This window comes from Frieseomelitta varia, unplaced genomic scaffold, assembly GCF_011392965.1.
Source record: "Frieseomelitta varia isolate USP_RPSP 00005682 unplaced genomic scaffold, Fvar_1.2 scaffold_546, whole genome shotgun sequence".
NCBI lineage: Eukaryota > Metazoa > Arthropoda > Insecta > Hymenoptera > Apidae > Frieseomelitta > Frieseomelitta varia.
The window spans coordinates 835,357-857,253 of NW_025110308.1; the positions used below are offsets into that span (position 1 = coordinate 835,357).

Consider the following 21,897-nt stretch of genomic DNA (forward strand, 5'->3'; position numbering starts at 1 on the left):
GACAATAGTTTTTTGAAAAGTAGGATATGAGCTTTCTTCGATAAAATAATAAGTTTTGTATAAAATAAATATATAAATATGATTACATAAAGATTCATGAAGTGTTGAGTTGGAAATTAAATGCATACTCCAATTTCTCAAAGATTACAAAGTTGAACTATTGCAGAATGACATTTTGCTTAATAATATATACTATTGGAAGAGTGAAAAAGAAGAAATCAAAATACATATCAATGAAACAACTAATAATATACAAATCGTTCTCAAAAGACGATCAAAGGCGAATGCTGAAACAATCAAGGTAATAGCTGTGTCGTGACTGCACGATGAGCAATCCACAAGAAGATCAACGTAAACTCGTCGATATTACAGACAGTACTACCGTTTAACCTGGTTCCTCGGGAATCGAAACGTGGCCGTACAAAGTGGAATTTACAAAGGGAAGAATGTAGCAACTGCTTATTTCCGTGTGATTTCTCACTTGTTGAACGTTGTTCGGCTACGGCGATCATCGCGATATAACCGAACGTCGCCTCGAAAAAACCCGTTAGCTTTCGCGGTGTACATGTCAGTCGATATCCCTGAAATAACAGGCTTGCTTCCGGTGATCTCCGACGATGTTGCAGCGGCGAACGGGGCGGCCGCAATCAGCCACAATTGCGATACTTTGAATGCGAAATTGTCGCTCGTTCGAGGTTCTGGTGTGCCGTTATGATTGACTTCTTCGGTTAGACCGAAGGCTTGCACGTAACTTTTGAACCGCGAGCCCGTCTAATGCCACGAGACATCATGTTCCAACAACGTCGGTGTTTGTTCGAAAACGCCGCACTGCCTCGAGAACGGATACGATCGATGATAGGTGGCATTTCTTACCGGTTATCCCCCATATTGCTCGACGAAATTAGCGGTTTTGTATGCGAAACGCCGTTTCGTAATCATTGACGTCATCGGTAAAACTCCAACCAATATACGAACACGTACATGGAAGACTTTCGCGCAATAGCAAAATGAAAACCGTTTCTCTCTTTCTTTCTCGATTCGACATACATACACCTAGATAGATAAGAACGCTGGTGTTCAAGGCTAATTCGCACGTGAAATCGTCCATTATAAGATCCCTCCGATAGCGGGCTTAAATCCCCCCATAAATCTACCATTCGCCGCTTCGAAGCTTCAATTTTCCTGAAACGTAGATATCGGGTATCGCGACACGCGGTAAAACGCGAGTAGGACAAAGGAAGGACGGCACGGAACGTATTGTCTAAAATATATTTCGTTCCGCTTATCCGCGGTGCTTTTAGCCAAGCAATACGGTGCTTCGGACGTATCACGGATCCAGCGACTTTCGCCATTCGACGGAGATAGGTCGTTACCGGAAGTCAGGGGGCCGCCGCAGCGCGGGCCACGTAGAGGGAACTCGCGAGCCGCACTCCTCGTAATCGACCGATCATCGGGCCCACCAATGGAGAGACATTATTTCTCCGGCCCCCTCGAAATAGGTCGTGTAAGTGCCTTCGTGGCCCACGTGCCCTCATGGTGGACACTTCCAGGTAGATATCGCTTCAAGACGAAAAAGGACCGATACATCACCCAGACGGAGAGAAGAGAAGAATGGAGAGAAGAGAAGAAGGGAGAGGTGGACAAAGAAGAGGAGGACGGTGGAAAGGGATGCAACGGCGAAGATAAAGACGGCAAGCGAAGCAAGATTCGTGGAGAAACAAAGAGACGGAATCTTTGAGGAGGACGAGGGAGAAACGAAAGAATCTGCTATCGGGCGCACGCCTCTATTCCTGCAGCTCGCAGAGCCCCGTGTCACAGAGCTCGAGGAATGACGTTCCTTCCGGATTATTTATTGCCGTGAAAAATACTTCGAAGCGTCCCCCGCCTCGACTCGGTTCGGCTCGCGATAAGAGACACAGCCTCTCCTCTCCTCTCTGTTTCACTTTGATACAGCCACAGCCACGACCCTTCGCGTTCGTTCGTTTCCCTCTTTCATCCGAGGTGTCCCCTTATCTTAGCTTTGTTCCCGACCAACGAAGAACCCCATTCGCCCACGTTAACCCTTGAGAATGGAACGACCGTCTTGGTTCTTCTCGAGAAAAAGGGCAACGTAAGGGACGAAGAGGCAAAAGGACGAGGCCACGAGAGAAGGATGTCGAAAGGGGCAAAGGTGGTCAAGCCATTTCTTTCTTCCCTGATTCTATACCCTATTTTCTTTGCGACGAGATACCAAGAAACCTCGTTGATATTTAAAATCCACGATTTTATCTTGTTTCTCTCTTTCGCTTGTCCTTGAATCCGTTTACACCTCTTCGTACGGATAGATACACTTCGATTATATTAGCCTGGAAATATCGCACAGCTTCGTCTGTACTTCGCTGTACTTTGTTCGTGAAACGTTCCAATATTGTAGAAACTTCAACCACAGACTGCAAGAACAGCCAGAGGTTCGGTTCTTATCGTTGCTTTTATGTGGCCCTCCATTTCCATTGTATCGCGAAAGAATTCGTTTTATTCGGTACAACGATCGAGAACGTTTGACAAGGTCGCCGCTGAGATTGCTTCGGTATTCGCGTGGGTGGTCCCCGACGATGACTAGCCACAGTGTTTCACGAATAATCACGTATCCGTGGTGAAAAAAACGTACAGAATCTGGCGTCACGGCTGTCTGAATCATTGTCATCGATATGCAGCCACGCGCGGCTCTCGGCACACGAGCGAAATCTTTATTAAACGTTACGTTTGCCGTTCACGCTTCTCCCCTCTCTCTCTCTCTCTCTCTCTCTCTCTCTCTCTCTCTTTTTCTTCATCGTTGCCGAGTATTTCGTGGAGAGGCGTGAATGCTTTTTCTGGTACGCGCGTGCCTGTGGCTAACCTCACGGCCGAAAAACCTGTTCGCCGGAGACTTCCTTGTTCGGATCCTTGAACGCCGATTTCTTCGGAAACGAACGTCGTGAAGTTAAATTCTAACCGCTCGTGAAACTTCCTTCTTACTTCTGATACGAGATACACGAAGTGTCCCGATCGTGACAGCCGCTTCGTTAATAGCGACGCTAGACTTCCTCAAAGTGCTCTTACAGCGTGATTCAAAGACTCCGCATATGCAAGAGAAATCCATTTCCTTGCTTGGAGATACCAATATATGAGAAGCGGTCGGGTAGATTGGATGAAATTTGTGACGATGGTAGTTGGCGGAATTTTACGAGCTACGATTAGAAACGCTTGTCGAAAGACACGACCAGGCTCTCTTTCACTTCGACGATTTCTAATCCCATTTGGATAATCATGCAATCACTTACAAGTTCAACAAAATCTCGCGCGATTCAAATAGTCTGAACCTCAAACTTTTCACGTTTAAACGAAGAAACATTCTCTGTACAGAGCAACGTACGTAATGCTACTCGAATATATACTTCCATCTGTCGCTCGTTAATCCATTGTTCTACGTTCATCCCTTTTGCTCCTTTTCGTTCCTCGTACCGAACGAAAATCGATCAAGAAAAGATTCCAAGAACGTTTCTGCCGTTCCTCTCGGCGGACGCGAAAGAAAATTGCAAATCAAACGTCGTATTACATCTCGAAAATGTCGGCGATCCAGTTTGCGGGAGTGTAATCGACGTATTAACCCCAACGAAATATCTGTTTCGAGTAACCGGACGAATATGTGGTTGGTGATCACGCGAGGGATTACTGTCGGGCAGAGCAAATCGGACTGCTTCGGCGTGGACGTGATTCGTATAACGTGCGAACAAGTCGCAGAGTCGTCTTGCCGCTCCCTTTTTCGCGCGTGTTCCAACCGGAGATACGACAACCGGGATTAGCGTCAAACTAGAGACTTTACGCCAGCTGATAAAAGCCCCCGTGTCTGTGTCTCTGTTTCGTTCTACGCCGTGCTGCTTTTATCCTGCTGTCCCCTCCCGCCGTCTAAGTTCGCGATGTACAATTTACGACATATTTTTTAACTTGTCACACCTGGACCCCGTTCTGCCCGATAATCCTCACGCCGGCGTGCGTTCTGATTTTGCATTTTTATTCAAAGCGATCGCCAATACGCTGACTGCGCCGCTTCTACGTAAATTTTCGAATTATGATCACGCCAGTTCCGTTTGCTCTCCGTTTGTTCGTTCCCGGCGATAATTCGCGCGTTTTGTTGCAACCTAGACACTGCTTGGCTCTCCTTCGATTACTTCGTGTTTTTATTGGTTATCCGTAGTTTCTGCTTAGCTCTCGGAGTAGAAAGTGGACGCGTTCACTTTCTGATATTTAAACGTAACGTTGTTCGAAATGTAGCAGAAACGGTTGGTACGTTTGCCAAATAACGTCACATAACTGTGAAAAGTATCGTTTGAAAAGAAGATTATTCGATAAATCCTCGAGCGTCAAGAGGAATTAGTCACGAGACGTAATTCGTTTTGTTGTCTTCTCGTGTACTTGGTGTATCGCGTGCTCCGCGGAGCATCTTAATTGAGCTATTCCCTCGAATGAACTAATTGTACGAAGTCAAAGGGGTTCAACAAAGCTTGTCCAAAGATTCTTATCGATCGACTGCAATTCTGATCAGCTGGTGTGCAGCTTAACGAGCGTGCTCGTCGCCGCGCCAACGTCCCGAGACGTTCAGTCCCGCCCTCGAGCTCGCGGGGGTGAATGTTATCTGGCAACGTGCAATCCGTTCCGGATATCCTGTCGAAATAATCGTAGGATCAAAGACACGAGATCGGAGTTCCCCATCGGGCAGGAAACGAGCGTTGGCGGCCAGAGACCAGTCGTTTCTCGCACGCAGATAATATCTCGTTGACAAAGTGTCGCGATCGTCCGACACAATAGATCTCCCTTAATTAGGGTATAATAACGATTAATCGGGGAAAGTATCGCGTTGCAACGTGAACGCAGCACAGCACAAAGGCCATCGTGATCAGTGGAGACTGAGAGTCGCAGAGGATGTCGCGCAGATGATATGGCGATTGCGAGACATTGTATCCGAAATTGCCTGGTTTGCTGGAAATTGTACGGGGATCTCTTTCGCGATAATGTATTCGTAATTACGTACTGGGCGAGACAAATAAAATGTTACAAGCTATTCTCCTCGTAACGGCCAGAGATATTAATTTACATTAAACTCTCTTACATTAAACGAGATTAATCATACTCAGAGTGTAATAAATTTAAGGGGTAGCGGAGCCTTTTACGGGTCAAGTCACCTCCATTTTCAATCGGCGTACAATTTCGTTCGAGTTGAAAGTGGCACGAAAACGTTGCACGCTAGAATGCAAGGGATCACACGATCAGGAATGCATGTAAAAAACCCAATGAAATTTTATGCGACTCCGAGGGGAGAAAAACGTCGTCACGCAGGCGTTCGTTAGCATAGCCGTGAGCACCGTGAGAGATAGCGCCAGATAAACGAGCAAATCTATCTAAATTGTTAACGACGGGAACACAGGCATCGACGCTGATAAGGAAATTAAGATCTTATCGATAGTTAATTCCATAAATCGGTCTAATTAAGTCGAACGATTGGCGGCTACCGATAAGAACGCGGATAAAGCCTGGCCGGATGCAATTGATCTCTTTGCTACTTTCAATCTCTCCGTTCCATTCGCCCGTTCACGTGAAAGCTCGCCTCCGAAAGAGTCACCGAATGAGACGAAGGAAATCTACGTTCAATCGCGATACACAATTAGCTGTTTATCAGAGGGGAGGAAATCCCACGATTCGGTCACTGCACGGAGGAACCTTTGACATCTGTTATCGGCGTGCCACAATGCGGGAAAACTAGCTGGGACAAAACGAGAAAAAAAACGCGTTTTTCGATCTCGAACGTTTCGTCGTTTTGTGCGTGCACAATAGGGAGACGAACCGACGTAGGAAAGGTAATTTGTGGACAAGGACGAATGAATCAGGGTAATCGAAATACGAGACACCGTTTCTTCGAGTATTCAGTAGGAACGTCGAAAGTTTCGTGGTCTGCCTGGGAAAAATGAATTGTCGCGAGTTTGGAATTTTTATTAACAATCACGTTAGAATTAATTAGGCGAACGAAGGAAATGATTTATTTGATAGATTAAAGGAAATGGAAGTGCGTCGTTAAGCTTTACATCGAGCTCCGGCAGCTGTACTACGCTGCACGTTGCAAAAGTAACAGTTCCGGTGTTGCTTGATGTCCCAAGGAAATAACTATTACACTTCGTTGCATCTCGGCGATGTAGATTTTCACAACACGAAATTATTAATACTTTGATAAATACTTCCAATCGACAGAAATAAGAGATTCTACTACCTGTTTTCGAAAAAGCAGCTAACAGTCTGTGAAAAATTCGTATGAAACGTATGAAACGTTCTTGGTTAATTTCGAAAAAAAATTGAAAGGGAACTCAAGGATGGATCTACGTTCCAGAGGAATCAGAAATCCCATCGCCGCGTCTGTCACCAGCGTCGTAATCGCGTCGCGCCATCGGAATACATCAGCCGCGAACGAATAACGCCCCACTCCGTCAAGCAGAGGTACTACGTACGCGCGCGTACGCTCGGTCGCGCGGCTCTTAAAGCGTCGTTAAAGACACGATCACATGGGTTTTTTTCTCGTCTCGGTAAACCGGAGGTGGGATTTTTCTGCTAGGAACCCGTGGCTTGTAGTGTACCGCGGGGGAAACATTTCCTTCTTGAGCCGTCAATAGGCACCGACACGTCGTCGCCGGTGGCTCGAGGCGGTCAGGCCGGAGAGGGAGGCTAGTTTGCTACATCCGATCTGGAAAGAGCAAAAACACGTCTTTTTAACGCGGCCACGAAGGCGACGCTCGGTCGGTCGAACAAAACGAGCACGAGCCAAGGCAGATTCGGAATATCGAACGAGCGAAAACGCTTTGTAGAAAGCCGTGCGCGCGGTCCCCAAGTTCCGAGAAAACGAGATCGAGAAGAGATCTTCTCGGTGCTCGACGACCACTCCGGCTCGTTTCCTCTTCTCTCTCTCTCTCTCTCTCTCTCTCTCTCTCGTGCGCGCGCGCGCGCGCGCGAGCTCTGGTCGGCCGCGAAGCACCACGACAGACCCGACGACGTGTCTCCACGTCGTCCATCTCCGTGTCGTTCTAGGATTCGCACGATCCTTCCTCGATCGCCGACAGATTCGTCCTGATCCTTATACCCTCCCTTGCCCCTTATCTCTCCGCATCTGTCCACCGTAGCGGCCCTTAAGTGTCGACGTTTCGACCGACGTAACAGCGGTGCTGGACACGAGGAACGCGAGGGGACGGAATGAAAAAAGGAGGAAGAGGGCACCGGTTCCACCGATCGCGATGCGACGACCATCCACCGTTGAAGGTCGTTCTTCAAGGACCGCGACGCTCGCAACAATCTTTTCCCGCGAGCGAGACGCCCGCAAGAAACCTGGATCAAATTGACTATTTGCGAAACAACAAAGCAATCTCCGGAGCGAGATATCCAAGTTGTAAGGAATTCTTGCTAATTCATCGTGTCTTTGCTTGTCCAAGATGATTCGAAGGAAATGTATCGATTTCTTTGTTCCGCTATTCACAGACGATTTCGCCGTGAAATACCGCCGATATCCGCGAAACAGAAGTGCATCAGCGAAATTATCAGACGATCATGCATATCGAAACTCACTCGTTTTTAGCACGTGCAAATTTATTCCGGCAAACTTTTCCAGTCGCGAATCTCATGAAAATTATGATAAGTGAAAATATCTGACGACCATCTATCAACCGTGAATAGTCTACATTTAATAATTTGTTAAAGAGACTAGATTCTAAATTATGGCAGCTAAGAGGTAGACGTTAAAAATCACGGAAAGAACAAACTTGCTGTGAAATAACCATCGTGAAATAACCATCAGCGGGAATAACTCGATTTAAAAATCGATCATCGACCAATCTCGAACGATCATCTGTACCGTTTGAAACAATGAGATTCCCATGGCGTCGCGGATCGGACCACGTCCACTGGATATTGCGCACGATGATAGTTGTGAAACGAACGAACGGATAATAGTTTAACACGGTGGAAATCCTGGCAGTGGTTCACACCGTGGCTACGTGTGAATCGCGTCTGACATGGGCACACCTGCGTGTACACGGTCTACGTACCGGTGCCTTTCACGCATTAATGATAATGACACGAAACCTCGATGAAGGACAGACTGGTTTCACGCTCGGAATTCTGAAGTGCCGGAGATTTATTGCCTCTACTTCGCGCTCGCTGCGCTCACGTGTTAATTCGCTGCATTCCCCGAGACGACGACGACTACGACTACTACGACGATGACGAGGACTACGACAACGACGACGACGACAAAGAATAAAATGAAAAAGAAGAAGCAGAAGAGGAAGAAATGTATATACACATACGCACACATAGTTTCGGCTAACATAAGGGGAAAAGCAGGAGGATGAACGGCGTCAGAGGATTCCATCCTCCTTCGCGCCGCTATAAATTCTCCCTTTCGATTCTCGGAATCAGGAATTTATTAATGCCGCGCGAAGGCGAAGTGAAACTTCGACGATCGCCGTCCATCGAGGGAACTCGCTCTCAGAAAAACCGTAATCTTGAATGTGAACTGGTTCTGTAAATCTATTTCGGTCTTTTGTTGCCTTTCACTTCTATATTATATCTTATTGGTAATTTCTCTTTAATCGTTCGACGAAATACGTACCAGTACGTTACCTGCTAACTGGTAGGTATTATGGTTTCAAAATTAAATTCGACGCACGGTCTTGCAGCGTCATCGATTTCATAAATTAAAGAGTTAAGTGAAAAGATACTGTGCAAAGCAAATGCCTTGGAGTTTATGTTTATGTTTACTCATGTCGTCTCGCTGCAATAACTAAACAAGTGGCTACAGAAGTTATTCACTTCCCTGGACCACTAATCACGCACGTGAATAACGAAATTTACGGCAAGTCCAATGCTCGCGCAAGTTCGTAGGCTTTAAGTTACTTAACTTTATTGCGTCTTATATTATATGGAGAGGCTATTGTTCGAATAACTCCATTCAACGTTGAGCCTGACTCGTGAATTTATTGCTCCAGTTCTAACAATTCGTTCAAGGAGCGACAACTCGATAACATCGTCGTTTCCACTCGAACACGACTGTATCAAGTTTAGGACATCGTAACGAGTAGTTGGATGCTCGGCCGGTACCTGGAATCTAGAAAGTTTCTTCGGTGTACTTACATCGTTCAAATACGGATAAAGAGCGCGATAGAACGTACACTCGCACAGTGCTTTGTTATCACGTTGGGTAAATGCGGAAAAAATGTAGCGTCAGAAGGTTTACACAGAGGTGAATCACTCGAAAAATGAAAGAGCCGCACACGCCAGGCCCCCTTCATAAACCATCTCAAACACACGCCTATGTGTTCACATACGGGGAAAGCCACAACGCGAGTCGAAAAAGTTCGTAAAACGCCTCGTGTGTTCGTAATAAACGAACGACCTACATTCTGTCGCTCTCGTGCATCGACTACATCCATTTCATCTCTCGGTTTTACAAAAATTATCCTGCAAACGAACCAGTTAATCGATCTCGCGAGACCACCACCGTATCATCTGCTTTAACAAGCACGAGTCGAGTTTTTCAGGTTAAGAGTCCTTTCGAGGCACAAGCTCTCGACCGAACAGCTTCTTTCGCTTTGACGACGTTCCAACCCGTCAACAGGCTTAGGTTTGCTCTTTTTTCTCGAATAGCTAAAAACGGATTCGCAAGTCTACGAATGTACTTCTCTCCGACTTTCACTGATACATAGGCACAATGGATTGGATTCACTGTTTCCTCGAGTCGTCCGAGCACGTGCTCTGAAGACCATTCTATTCCATATTTATCACGAGCAACTGGTTAACTAAGCTCAACTAGAAACACGCGCACGAGTCGCCAGATGAAGACGTGGTTCATCACCTTAGGAAAACGCTTAGGAAATCGTCCATCTTCTTTTTTTAAAAAAAATTAGGAGTACCCGGGCTTGCGAGGGTTACTCTAACGTTGGTCAGGAAACCGAACTCGAAAGGGTTCCACTTAGATCTCGTTGGATTTCCTCGAGACACGATCGTCGCATTTAGTTAGATGAAAGTACGATTAGATCTGATTTGTATGTTGCCAGCCGTGTTATCGTTCTATTATTTATCGCGTGCACGAAATGAACCGTGCGAGTAAAAAACTCGACCAGGGAGCTGCTACCGGATGGGAGCAGGTCCCTGGATCGACGTAAAACGTGACTTTGTGCCTGTTGCGAGCCGACTTGTAATTAACAACGCGCGACACGGATCGAGACGCGTCGTGACTGGAACGTCGGTTTGTAATAATATAGAAACCACTTAGTTTTTTTCCCAGTCGCCCGACGAGAGCCGCTCTTCAGTGATTTTTCATTCGCGCCGTCGGCATTGACCCCTTTTTGGGGGAACGACGTTTCCTCTTCCGCGGCGCTTTTTCACTTATTTTTAGCGGAACAACGAGTGTTCGCGGGAAAAGTCAAGTGGAGGCGTTCTCGGCGCTTTAAACGCGAGGAATATGAAGTAATCTGTTACAAAATTTTATTATTTCGCGTGAAATAATAAAGTGTACTACTGGTTCATAGAGATTGAAGCCACGTGTAGGGTTGCTTCGAACCTGATTCTCAGAAGTATATACAGAAATTTAACAGATCAAAAAAAGAATTCGTATTTTTTTTTATTATGATACTATTGTACCTATTATTCGACGAATAATACGCGAATCAAAAATCAAAAAGTCATCATTGATAACACAATTGATTTGACTAGATTCGCAAGATATACGACTTACTATTATTTATGAAATGGAAGTCTAGTTAGAAGCCAAAATTAAATAACAATCAAGAAATATTCAATTTGCCTCTCAAGTAACTTAGATATAGAAACCGTATTTATCCGTAACGAAGTTTCACAGTATTCATTCTTGGAACAGCATTAATCCATTTCTCCAACTTACTCCAAAACACTTCAGCCGTCAATTACCGTTTCCAATAATGATCGATAAATCTTTAATGCGTTCGCGTGACTCGACTAAACGATTCGCCACGTCTGACGCTAATTCTCACTTTCGCTTCAACGGAAAGATTCTGCCCGTTTCCGTCTCGGGGTGAAAAACGGGATATTATACGACGGGATATTAAACGAGAGGGCGGGAAGTGGAAATCTCGATACACGCACGTGCCACGATCGATAAATCACGAGGCGCAGCGTGGCCGGTCGTTGGTGCACTTAGCCGACATCTAATCTATTATTGAGAGTGTCATTCTGGCTAGGCGGCGCTAATGCGACCCCGCCGCCCGTTTAAATGTCAGCCCGATATTTCGAGTGTGACCCGAGCCCGCGGCAGGATGAGCACCGATGGCTTCTGATTTATTTCTACCGATGAGATCGAATGCTTGTCGCGTCCCGGATGAGCACTTAACGCAATACCAGTTCCACGTTGCCCCTCTATGGTCTTCGAGGCTTCTCTCTTTGCGTCTTTGCGTGACATTCCATGAATGGTCGTCGAGAGAACGCCTGTTTGCCTATTATCTTCCGAGTAGGTGAAAATCACTGGGTGTTGTTTGATTTCAGTTAGGTAATCCTCGAGGTACGAGTGAGGGTTTAGTCGATGGCAATCGCCTTGTCGTGCAGCAATTGTAGAATATGTTAATATAATTTTTAATACACGAGCACGGAAACAAATACACGCGGACAAAGGTTACGTTTATATTCACGAAATATTCCACAATATAGCTGTCAGCGATACTGATCGACACGAGTTAGTTGTGTATTACGTAGCCAGTCTCCCTTACTACATATAATCAGACAGCACGACGTGTGTATCAAACGACGTTGTCTCGTCCTATCATTTTTCACTCGACCAAAGCAATATAATCAACACTTGACTATAACAGCGAATACAAATTACAAGGTACTTCGCAGTTTATCAAGAACGAACGCCTCATACGGGCGTCTTATTCATTGCTCTATCAAACACGAATAGTTCGTACCAACTTATCTACATATATATATATATATATATATATACGCGTTCTATCATCCTGTACATCTCTTTCCATGAAACTACACCCAGTTACACAGGATACTGTAACAATACCGTCTTCTCTTCTTTATTCTATTACTTCCACGAAGGAAGAGATCAAAACATCTAAGAGAACGAATCACTCGCGTTGTTTATAGCTGGCAGCGGGGTGGATTCTTCGTAATTTCCATTCACCATCGGGCCCGATAAGTAGCTTGAAGCGACGATCTTTGCAGCGGCGGAGCACGAGGAAGACGTATAAAATCGGGACCTGGCCCGATAGCCAGTCGGCATTTCCGTCGCGTGTTTTCTCCCGAAGACGACAATTTATTATGTGTCGCTAGAAAGTGAACGCTCCTATGAGCCGTAATGGGCGTAATTTGTATGCATGCCTTCGCGCCGGCAAAAAGTCGATATCGGTTGGCCGCACCGTTGAGAACTTGTCTTCGATAACGATTCCTAATAACGCCTGGGACGCTGCGCGACTCCGCGTCACCGACGATCACCGTGAAGCGAACTTGGTTACCGCGCGCGCCTCCGCCGTTCTGGTGAAAGCACCGTGCACGCCCGTATAAACGCTGTCATCCTGTTTTCACCTTAAGCATCGAGGGCCCATTAGATCCGACAACAGTGAAACTGACCGCTCGATCGCGACACGGCTGATCGATATCTTTGCGTCTGGCTTGATTATCCATCAATTACGTGAACATCGAACCTTATTTTCACCACTGTCTCGCGGCCTAACGAGAAGTTGCTCGTTGTCTGTTGACACGATCTGGTCTCTTGATCGAATCTATTGGGCCAGGTTTGGCTAACGGAGCACAGTTGAGGTAGTTGCTATCTATGGTCAGTTTGCTAGAGAATTTCCGAAGCATGGTTCGTTAGAAAGAAGGCTGCGAGTTAATGACGTTTAAAAGTTCTAATTTTGAAATGTATGATCGAATCTGTGCAAGAGTGCAAGTTGCCGATGAAAATGGGAATTGCTTCTGGTATAGAAATATTCTTGTGGAAACGCTATCACAATTCGAATCTGAATAACATCTATCTTTCAACAAATATTTTAACAATCAATACTGTCCTCTCCAACATTTTTAACATTCTAAATCTACAAATAAAGAAAATATAAAATCCCGGGAATAAAGACGAGTTGATCAAAGCTTCGAAGATTTTAACATTTGTTACAACGTTGTTACATATTGCCCCGACTTTGCACCTTCGATTTCACAGACTTTCATCTGAAACCTAGTAAAAGGAATCTCTTTCCTGTGCACGCGACCGTTCGAGCAAAAGAGTTCTCTCTGTGCAACGTGCATACTGATAGCAGCTTTGGTTAATAGTGTCAGGGCAGTACGTAATACAGCTGTGACATATGCATTAACGCGTCTGTCATTTCGAATCGAGCTCACAGAGGAAGCCGTGTCAATAGGCGAGAACACCTTCGCATAGCCGAGCGCCGTGCTCAATGAAAGGATATAGGCGCGAAAGGCGATGCAATGATGCATCGTGGTCAATAATAAATCAATGAGTAATTAAAGGCTAACGGTACAAAGCAAATGAGCCTACGTTGACCACTAAGCTCGGACGCGGAACGGAATCCCCTCGTTTCTCTCGTTCCAATGTATCCAGCATTTCGCCGATGTACGAATGATTTCATCACGAATGGTTATCCATCATCGTTTCGTCTAGCAGCGAGATGTTTGATGATGCCGCGATTTCTTGAACGCATTTCGTGCTTGCTGTTGTTGCACCAGCAACAAACAACTAGCTGTAACGGAAACGCAGTTCGATTTATTCGAGATGTGCACAGATGTTAAGTGCAATCCTGTCGATGCTGTTGATTGAGCGAGGAAGTTCGCAAGAAATACCGACAAATAAGAACACTTAGAGAAGTATTGAAAATGTTACAGCCTCTTTCATACGAAATATTGCTATCTGGTTTCTTCAATGAAAGCGGATCGACGTTTTCGTTTGTGTATTATAATACTGAAGTGAATTTAAAAATTCAGAAATTGAGATATTATAAGCATCGGTTTTTTCTTAAGTAAAAATGAAGTGTTAGTATTTTAGATCAAGATGAAAGATCTTTTTTGAAATCTTGTAGAATGTTAAAAAGTAATGACTTAACGAGTCTCTGATATATTTGAAGCACGAATACCTAATATTTTAAAAATTACAGTATTTACAGGGATTTTAAAATATTCAAAACAAAAAATCACAAACTTTCATAGCTGCTGATGATATCAATAGCTGGTTTCACGAAACGAAATGAATCGGAGTCTTTATCAAGGTCTTACCAGCCTCATCGATTATTCATACTCAGTACTGCTCGTATTTAATAACAATGATTATTCGATGATTACGACTCCTGTAATCTTTGTATAGCCGTGCATAATGGGTGGGACTTGATACAAAGTATCATCCAACGCACACGCAAGTGAACATGCGTTACGCGGCGATTGTGCAACAGCATTTAAGTGTGCAATATGTTAGTAATTTGCATGTAATAAGTCCACCGTGTCGTAACGCATAACATAATGCGCGATCAAGAGCTTATATTCCTAACTAACCGAAGGAACACCGAGAGAATTTTCGTCAAGAATAATAAACAAGCGTGGCCTTACATCTCCCTTATAAACAATTTTCGTGCTCAATAATCCGACAACGCTCGGTCCGCAAAACACGAAAAAATTGTGTGTACTTTTGACCGTAAATATTCAAGTCGCACGTTTTTGCGTTCCAGTGAAGTAAATGCGCAGTTAATCGGTAATAAATTATTGAAAATTCTTCCAATCTTTGATAATACGCATATTTAATCGAAAATGGCTAACGTTAATATTCACCGAGGTGAGTCGCAAACAAAGTGACACTTGATTGATTTCCTCTACGAATTTCAAGATTCAACTTCAAAGAAGAATATTCTAGCTGGAAATTATTAACTTCTGCATCATAGGATAACGTATCTATGTCGTTAAAATTATTATAATTGTAATGATATATTAATACGAATATTTCTTGTGATATTTATTAATCAAGTAAAAGTTACTCTATGATAAAAATATATTCTTTTATTCTTTAATCACACAAATAGATTAATGGATTTCCCGGAAAGTTTTAGAGACCTTTACTGACGTAAGACCTAGTTTCAGATATACCTTTACTTACTTAAGATAACTTTGTTCATCGTAGAATCTTTTACATACATATTAAGAATAGAGTAACTTTTAGCAAATAAGATTCGAATAACGAACGATTCAGAACTGTATATTAACTGTATATAATAATTTTCATAGGATATCCGTTTTTATATCGTAAAACTTTATATACGCACGTATTTCATACAAATTATCATGAAATATCTTCTCGAAATAGCGTCTTACATTCGACTGACATACCTGTTACGTCATACACATAACCTACAAGAGCATGTCAACCCGGATGTCGCGTCATGCACAGGAAACGTGTAAAACAGAAACAAATCAAAGGAAACATTCATACCTGTAACATTCTCACTGCATCCAAATCAAGCAAAATTCGTGCATCCATTCTTTCTGCGTCATTCATACCAACAAACACACGACACATAACACGCGACTCATTCAGGCAGGCACAAAAAACTAACATCTTTCGGGCGTCAACCTAGTAATTTCCCCGTTTACACCGTATCACAATAGCTTGTCGATTTGTATAACAGTGCCTAGCAGCAACATTCTATCCGTATCTGCACGTTCGCGCGAGTTCCACCGCAATTATACGCTCCCCGTCGCGTCCCAATTTCCACTCTCGGCGCGTTCCACTAAAATGGCGGGCTCGAATTAAGCCAAGCGTATAGGGGGCGCTGCGGATTGTGCCAGAGATTGCCGGGAAACGCGAATTCAAAAGGCTCGCGTACCCGCGAAGGAAGTGAACGCGAATCGCGAGCGAGCGTCGCGACGCCGAGAATCAGTAAACAAGCGACGCGTAATCATCGACGACGAATCGTGCGAGTCACCGAGCCTCTTTACCCTCGAACAATACGAAACGTTAACACGGTTGCTCGCGCCACTTGACAGGTCCAATTACACGTAGCTCCGAGTGCTTCTTGCGAGGTTAGGGCGCCAGATTCGTACCAGCGCTTTCGCGTCTTTAGAATTGCGCAGCTTTGTCACAACATCGACATCCTGGCAAATAGATGCAACTTCCTGCTTCTCTTCGTTGTCACACAGGTTAGTTATTTGCCTCGTTTTGTTTTTATTATACTGTTCCTTTTTATTGTTTGTTAATTACCAAATCTAATACTTTGATTATTTAATATCGATGAAAAATTAGTTTTTAAAAAGCGGTTTCAAAGAGGTTATGTTACCTGCTATTCGTCTTTAATGAATGTTATGAATGTGCATTTCTAATATTTAATATTCACAGCAATGATATTAACATTAACAAATCTAAAAATATTAATTTCATAGGTGAAAAGACTAGAAATATTTATCATGCATGTAAAAACTTTGTTATATGTGTACAATTTAATACAAGTTTTCGAAAATTTCGAACGTAAAATGAAAATGCACGAAAGCAAGTAGGTTTCCTCCGGGAAAGTACTCGAACAACATTCGTCAAAGAAATTTATGACAAAAAATCTGAACAATCTCCGGAATCGATTTCTTCCACACGGCGGTTCTTGCAAATTAGCCGCATTCGACTAACAAGACGCGTTCACGTAGCAAGAAACTCTCGCCGCCCGGAGCAAGGGAATGCACTTATCCGAAAGAAAAAGCGAAGCGCAGGATCACGCGAACAATCGGCAAGTTCGACTTTAACCATTCGTTGATAAAATCCGTTTCTTCTATCGTGGTGAGGGATCGTAGCGATCGGTTGATCGATCGATCTACGATCACGATCGGGCGCGATATCGTCGAAGCCCAATGCAAACGATCGATCGGTCGATCGTCGAACGATTTCACCTCGCATGACTATGTACTTCTCTCTGTATTCTCTCGACGATCCTTTCGAACGTTGAGGATGCGCGTTCACCGGCGTTCGACTGTAACTCGCTGTCCAGTGTCGAAAGAAAGCGAGCGATTTCTACGAGGAAGGAACGTAAATGTTCGTGAGAGTTCTTTATCGTTCTTTATCGTGTCGGCGTTCCCAAGCCAAATTTCCGTCAATCATTGTTCCGCATTCCGGTGCACTGGCGCTCGTGGGAGTGGCTTAACATTCGAGCTCACTGGCTCTTATTCTGCTCGAGTTCGAGAATAATAGAGGTCTCGCGAACGACCTCGAGGCTACGATCTCGAACGGTTCTCCTGCGATTACGCGGTACAGCGCTGACCATCTTCTTGTGGAAATATCGGACCTCGTACCAAAGATGATCGGCTAGTCTAGGAATGCTTTCTTGCACAAATCCAAGCGTTAATTATCCTCTAGGTTCGAGCTTATCCTGTTACAAAGTACGCTTCTATTCTTAGGTATTAAAACACCTAGATACTAGTCGAACCAAATTAGATCTCAGGGAAACGATTGGTGCGTTTGAACCAAGATAAAGTACTTGAGAATTTATAGAAATTGTTCGTGCAGATAGATGACAATGAAATAACAATTCCTAGCTTAACTCCATAGTTGAAAATGATTTACTTTTTTTTAATTTTGTCACACATAATATTCAATTTATGAATTCTTTACAGATTAGTTAGGATAGCAGGACAGGATAGTTAAAAATTCCTATAATTTTTCAATAACTTCCGTGTCTTCCCAAAAATCCCAGTAGGATAGCACCTACTTACGAAAGTAAAAAAGGGCATAACGAAAGTTTCAATTTGCCGCCACAATCGCGCCAAAAATAGCAAAAAGGTAGAGTTCACCGACCTCTTAATTCAACCATTAATCGAACCTTGGCTGAAAGCGCAGCCGTCAGCCCCGGTAACGAGTAACGTCTGGCGATTCTCCGAATCGCGATCGGCATGGAAAACTAATTAAGACACGATTAGCCGAACGTAGCGGGAGCATCATGATCGATTAGTCTGCCGATAAGGGATCGTGGTTCGCGGCGCAACCTTAATTAGCGTACGCTCCGGTCCGATTTCTTTCTTTCCTTGCCCGTTCGAAGGCCGTTCCAACCAGCAAGCACGTGCTACTCTCTTCTTCGTGACCGTTTGCTTGCGACGGTGGTCCAGCAGGTTCAGGTTTGCTAGCCAAGCGTAAAAAAATACATCTATGAATCAACGGTGCTTAGGAATCGTTAGAGTTCCATTGACTGGCCGGCGCTGACAAGAAAGCGAGAGCGAGCCGGCTCGCCTACGTGCGAGCATAAGTCGCGGACAATACGAGGCTAAATCGTTTAGTAGCGATAACAGTTTCTCTGCCGCGAATCACTTGCATCGCGGCTCGTCGTCAACATGCAAAAATGTGAGGAAAGAAAGGCGAGAACTTCAATCGAAGGAACGAAGTTGCGAAATCCTCGTGTTCAACGTCTGTGAAAATCGTCTTACGTGTGTCTTGCTCGGAGAAAGAAGGTTTAAGCCTACGCAGGGAATGAAAGGAATATAAATGAATCCACTAGTGGATAGAATTCTGTAACTTGAACGCGATGAAGTTTCTTTTTTTTTCTTTTTTGGTCATTGTTCGTGATCTTTCTGCAAACAATGAGTTTAAACGAGGAAATTGTTAGATGGCAGGAAATGGAGTACAATGTGTCTAGAGTGTATTCTATGAAGTATTTATTAGAATTTAGTAGAGCAGGCGAAATACTAGGAAGTTTGTGTAATATTAGGAAATTGTTGGGTAGTACGAAGAGGCTTAAATGAGCATAATGTAGATAGAATGTTATTATTAGAGCAAAGCAGAGAAGATGAATGGTTAGAAAGCTTCTGTAATGTTAGGAAATTGGTCTATGCTGTGCAAAGGCCTCAATGAGTGTAATATAGTTAGAATCTTTACAGATACTTCTCCAGTTATTTATTGGAGTTTAATAGAGTAGATGAAATAATAAAAAGTTATATAAACTTATAATTGGAAAATTGTTAGGTCGAAATGAGTATAACACGGTTAAGATGTTTGCATTTTACCAGTTTGTTGTAGCTGAGCGTAGCGGATGAAATTTGAAAAAAGTTTTTGTAAGATTCGAAAAAGAACGTGATTTAAGCTTCATGGTACGTCGAGTAAGAAAGACTGGGTTGAGCGTTGATTTGTTAACCGTTGTTAAGGAACTTCGTTGTGACTTTTTTGAAAGTTTGTTTCCTCGTGATGAAAGTTCCATTGAAAGCTGCACAAGATTATGTAAAGAAATGTAATAAAAAGTGTAAGCTACGGACTCTATTAAATCTCGGAAATTTTCCAGTTTTAATAACTAATTTAAGGGCGAAAGAACGTGCTTAAACAGTCGTTCTTCACAGTTCCATTGTAGGAATTGCTACTTTTCTGTTGCGCTTGCTTTTCCCTTTCAGTCGCAGGATTTATTGGATCGATACAAGACGACAAGACTGTAGAACTTAAAATTGTAATCTGATTTTCATTGGGCAATTAAAGATCTAATCTGGAGCCGGATTTGTTTAAAAATTGATAAATCACATTACGATCGCGAGGTAAACTGGCGAAGTATTTCTTTTAATCACGGCTCACTACCGCAAATAGGTCATCGGTGCAATAAACGTGTACATGGCCGATTGCCAGTAGGAAGATTGCACACGTACGTTGATTGTGCGAGGGTAGATTAGACATTCCACTGCACCCCCATAGAGAAGGCAGGAACACGATATGACACAATACAATGCGGCATTAACGACCCATGTGAATTATAACGCGCATATTCTCCGCGTTCAAATTTCCCACGTGCATATCATGGTTTAATTTAACTCTTCCACCTCATAATATCGAGAAATATCATTTTCAAAGGCAGGTTACCGAGATTAAACACGAATCTCTGGAGTAGCCTTTCACTTTTCTATCCTTTCCTTTTTATATATATAATCATAAACGCTTGTAAAGGACAAATGCCTCTCGTAACATCTTGATATGTCGAAATTCCCGATGACGATTGCAGACTATCGAAACTTCTGATTAAATGGTCGATAATCATCGTTTCCAACTAGCGTCGTTTCGTTGCTGGAAATTCATACAGAAAAGATTCGATCTCGGGTCGTTGCCGGGTTCGTTCGATCAGAGGGCTGGTGATACAAGCGGTAGGTAATTATAATCGACATTGATTATCCGGCTGGTTATTTATGAGAAATTTATGTATAAGCTGAAAGTCGAGCCAGTCGGGCCAGCCCCGACTGAACGCGTGTTTCGACGCTACTATGTAACGTGCAACGGTCAGGGTGGAACGGCAAGAGGAAGAAGGAAGGAGAGGTAGCTGGGAGAAAAAGCCGAGGAACGAGGCACGAGCCACGCCTTCCTCTGGGATATACGGTATTTAAAGTCGTCGTCCCTCTAGCCTAGAAACGGCATCTTCGCATCGCATCGGTGGGAAATCTTTCTTCCCAGTTAGATTCCCGCCGGCGCCATTTTTAATTAGCCCCGATTGTCGATAATCGGTAATTTAAAACTCCTCCGCGGGCATTCGCCGTGATTGCACACCGTTACGAGCCTCTATCCGCTCGGAGACCGATTCTCCCGAGTCGTGGCGTTCTCTGCGTCTCTGATTCGACTTTGGCAATCGACTGGTCACCGAGGATACACAGGATGTTGCAATTTAATTACCAACCTTGAAGCAGGAATATTTACCTCGCCATATTTGTTTTTTCGTCTCCATTCAAATTATACACGTTTGAAATACTTTTTCATGCCGCTGTAACCAACCAAGGCGTATTTAAATATAATAGGACATCGCATGCGTATGATACTAGGTTAATGACAGGATGTGGTAGTTTTTTTACAGATTCATTAAACGGCAAAGAAATGCCGATATTTCAACATTCTACTTTGCCAAGTGATTTTAATCGTTTTAAGCTGTTTATACGTGTAAACTTTTAGACGAGAAACACAACGAAGTGTAAGATAAATCGCGGTTACTTAGAAGATTCGATATTCTTAGGAGCGTAAGAGCTATCTCTATTTATAATTTAAGTAGTACCATCATTTTCAAACGTCCGCGGCTACGAGTAACGTGCGTGTGGTCCATAGGGAATACACGCGCGGTTAAAAATAGCCGTTCTCTCGTGGGCAAGTTTTTAGTTGCTCGATTAATAAAACGATAATTGGAAAACACCCGTATTAACCACGAATCGCGCGCACGTAGAAACGAAATAATTGCTTTCGACAGAGAGCGTGTCGCATGATCGTTGGGAAATGCAGCGGCGTTAATTAACCGTTTAAAATGATCGTCGCGAAACTGCGGGTAATCGAATTAACAGAGTCGCGGATTTAATTCGCTGCCGATTGAACTCGGTGAAACGCCGATAAATTATTCCGCGAGTTTATATCTAAATAGTGGAGCGTGCTCGCGTTCCACCGCGACTAATTAACGACGCGGACAACCGGGATGCCACTCGGCGAGATGCCACTCGGGCCTCGAGGCCCGTGAAAACAAGGCGAACCGGCTACGTGGAAGAAAAAACGGAAAAACGTCTGGTTGACGAATCGAAGGTCGGATCGAAGCGGACGTGTTTCGCGATCGCAACGCGGAAGAAATCGCCGGCCTGATTAATCCGCTAATCAGTCGCGACAGCTACCACGTAGCCAACAACAGTCGGGAGAGCAGTTTGCGTGTTGCACGTCGAAACGAAATAGCCTTACGCGAATTCGCGTAATGATACCCGATGTTTTATAGCGATTGCTTTTTAATGGACCGTCCGTCCGATATTATTTTCGTCCGTGGTTGTTTCGCCGAGATAGGATCCTTCCCTCTCGAGCTCGAAGGTTGTTACGAGCGGCTCCTTTATTCCAGTTACTTTTACATGCACTTCAAT

General features: G+C 43.9%; 1 long non-coding RNA gene across 1 annotated transcript; it reads left to right on the forward strand.

Annotated features, from left to right (window-relative positions):
- The first annotated feature begins 2,440 nt into the window (after positions 1–2,440).
- Positions 2,441–21,688, forward strand: LOC122533707. Its single transcript, XR_006307764.1, has 3 exons — positions 2,441–2,545; positions 9,957–9,958; positions 21,678–21,688. It is a non-coding gene; the product is annotated as an uncharacterized LOC122533707 (long non-coding RNA).
- The last annotated feature ends 209 nt before the right edge of the window (positions 21,689–21,897 follow it).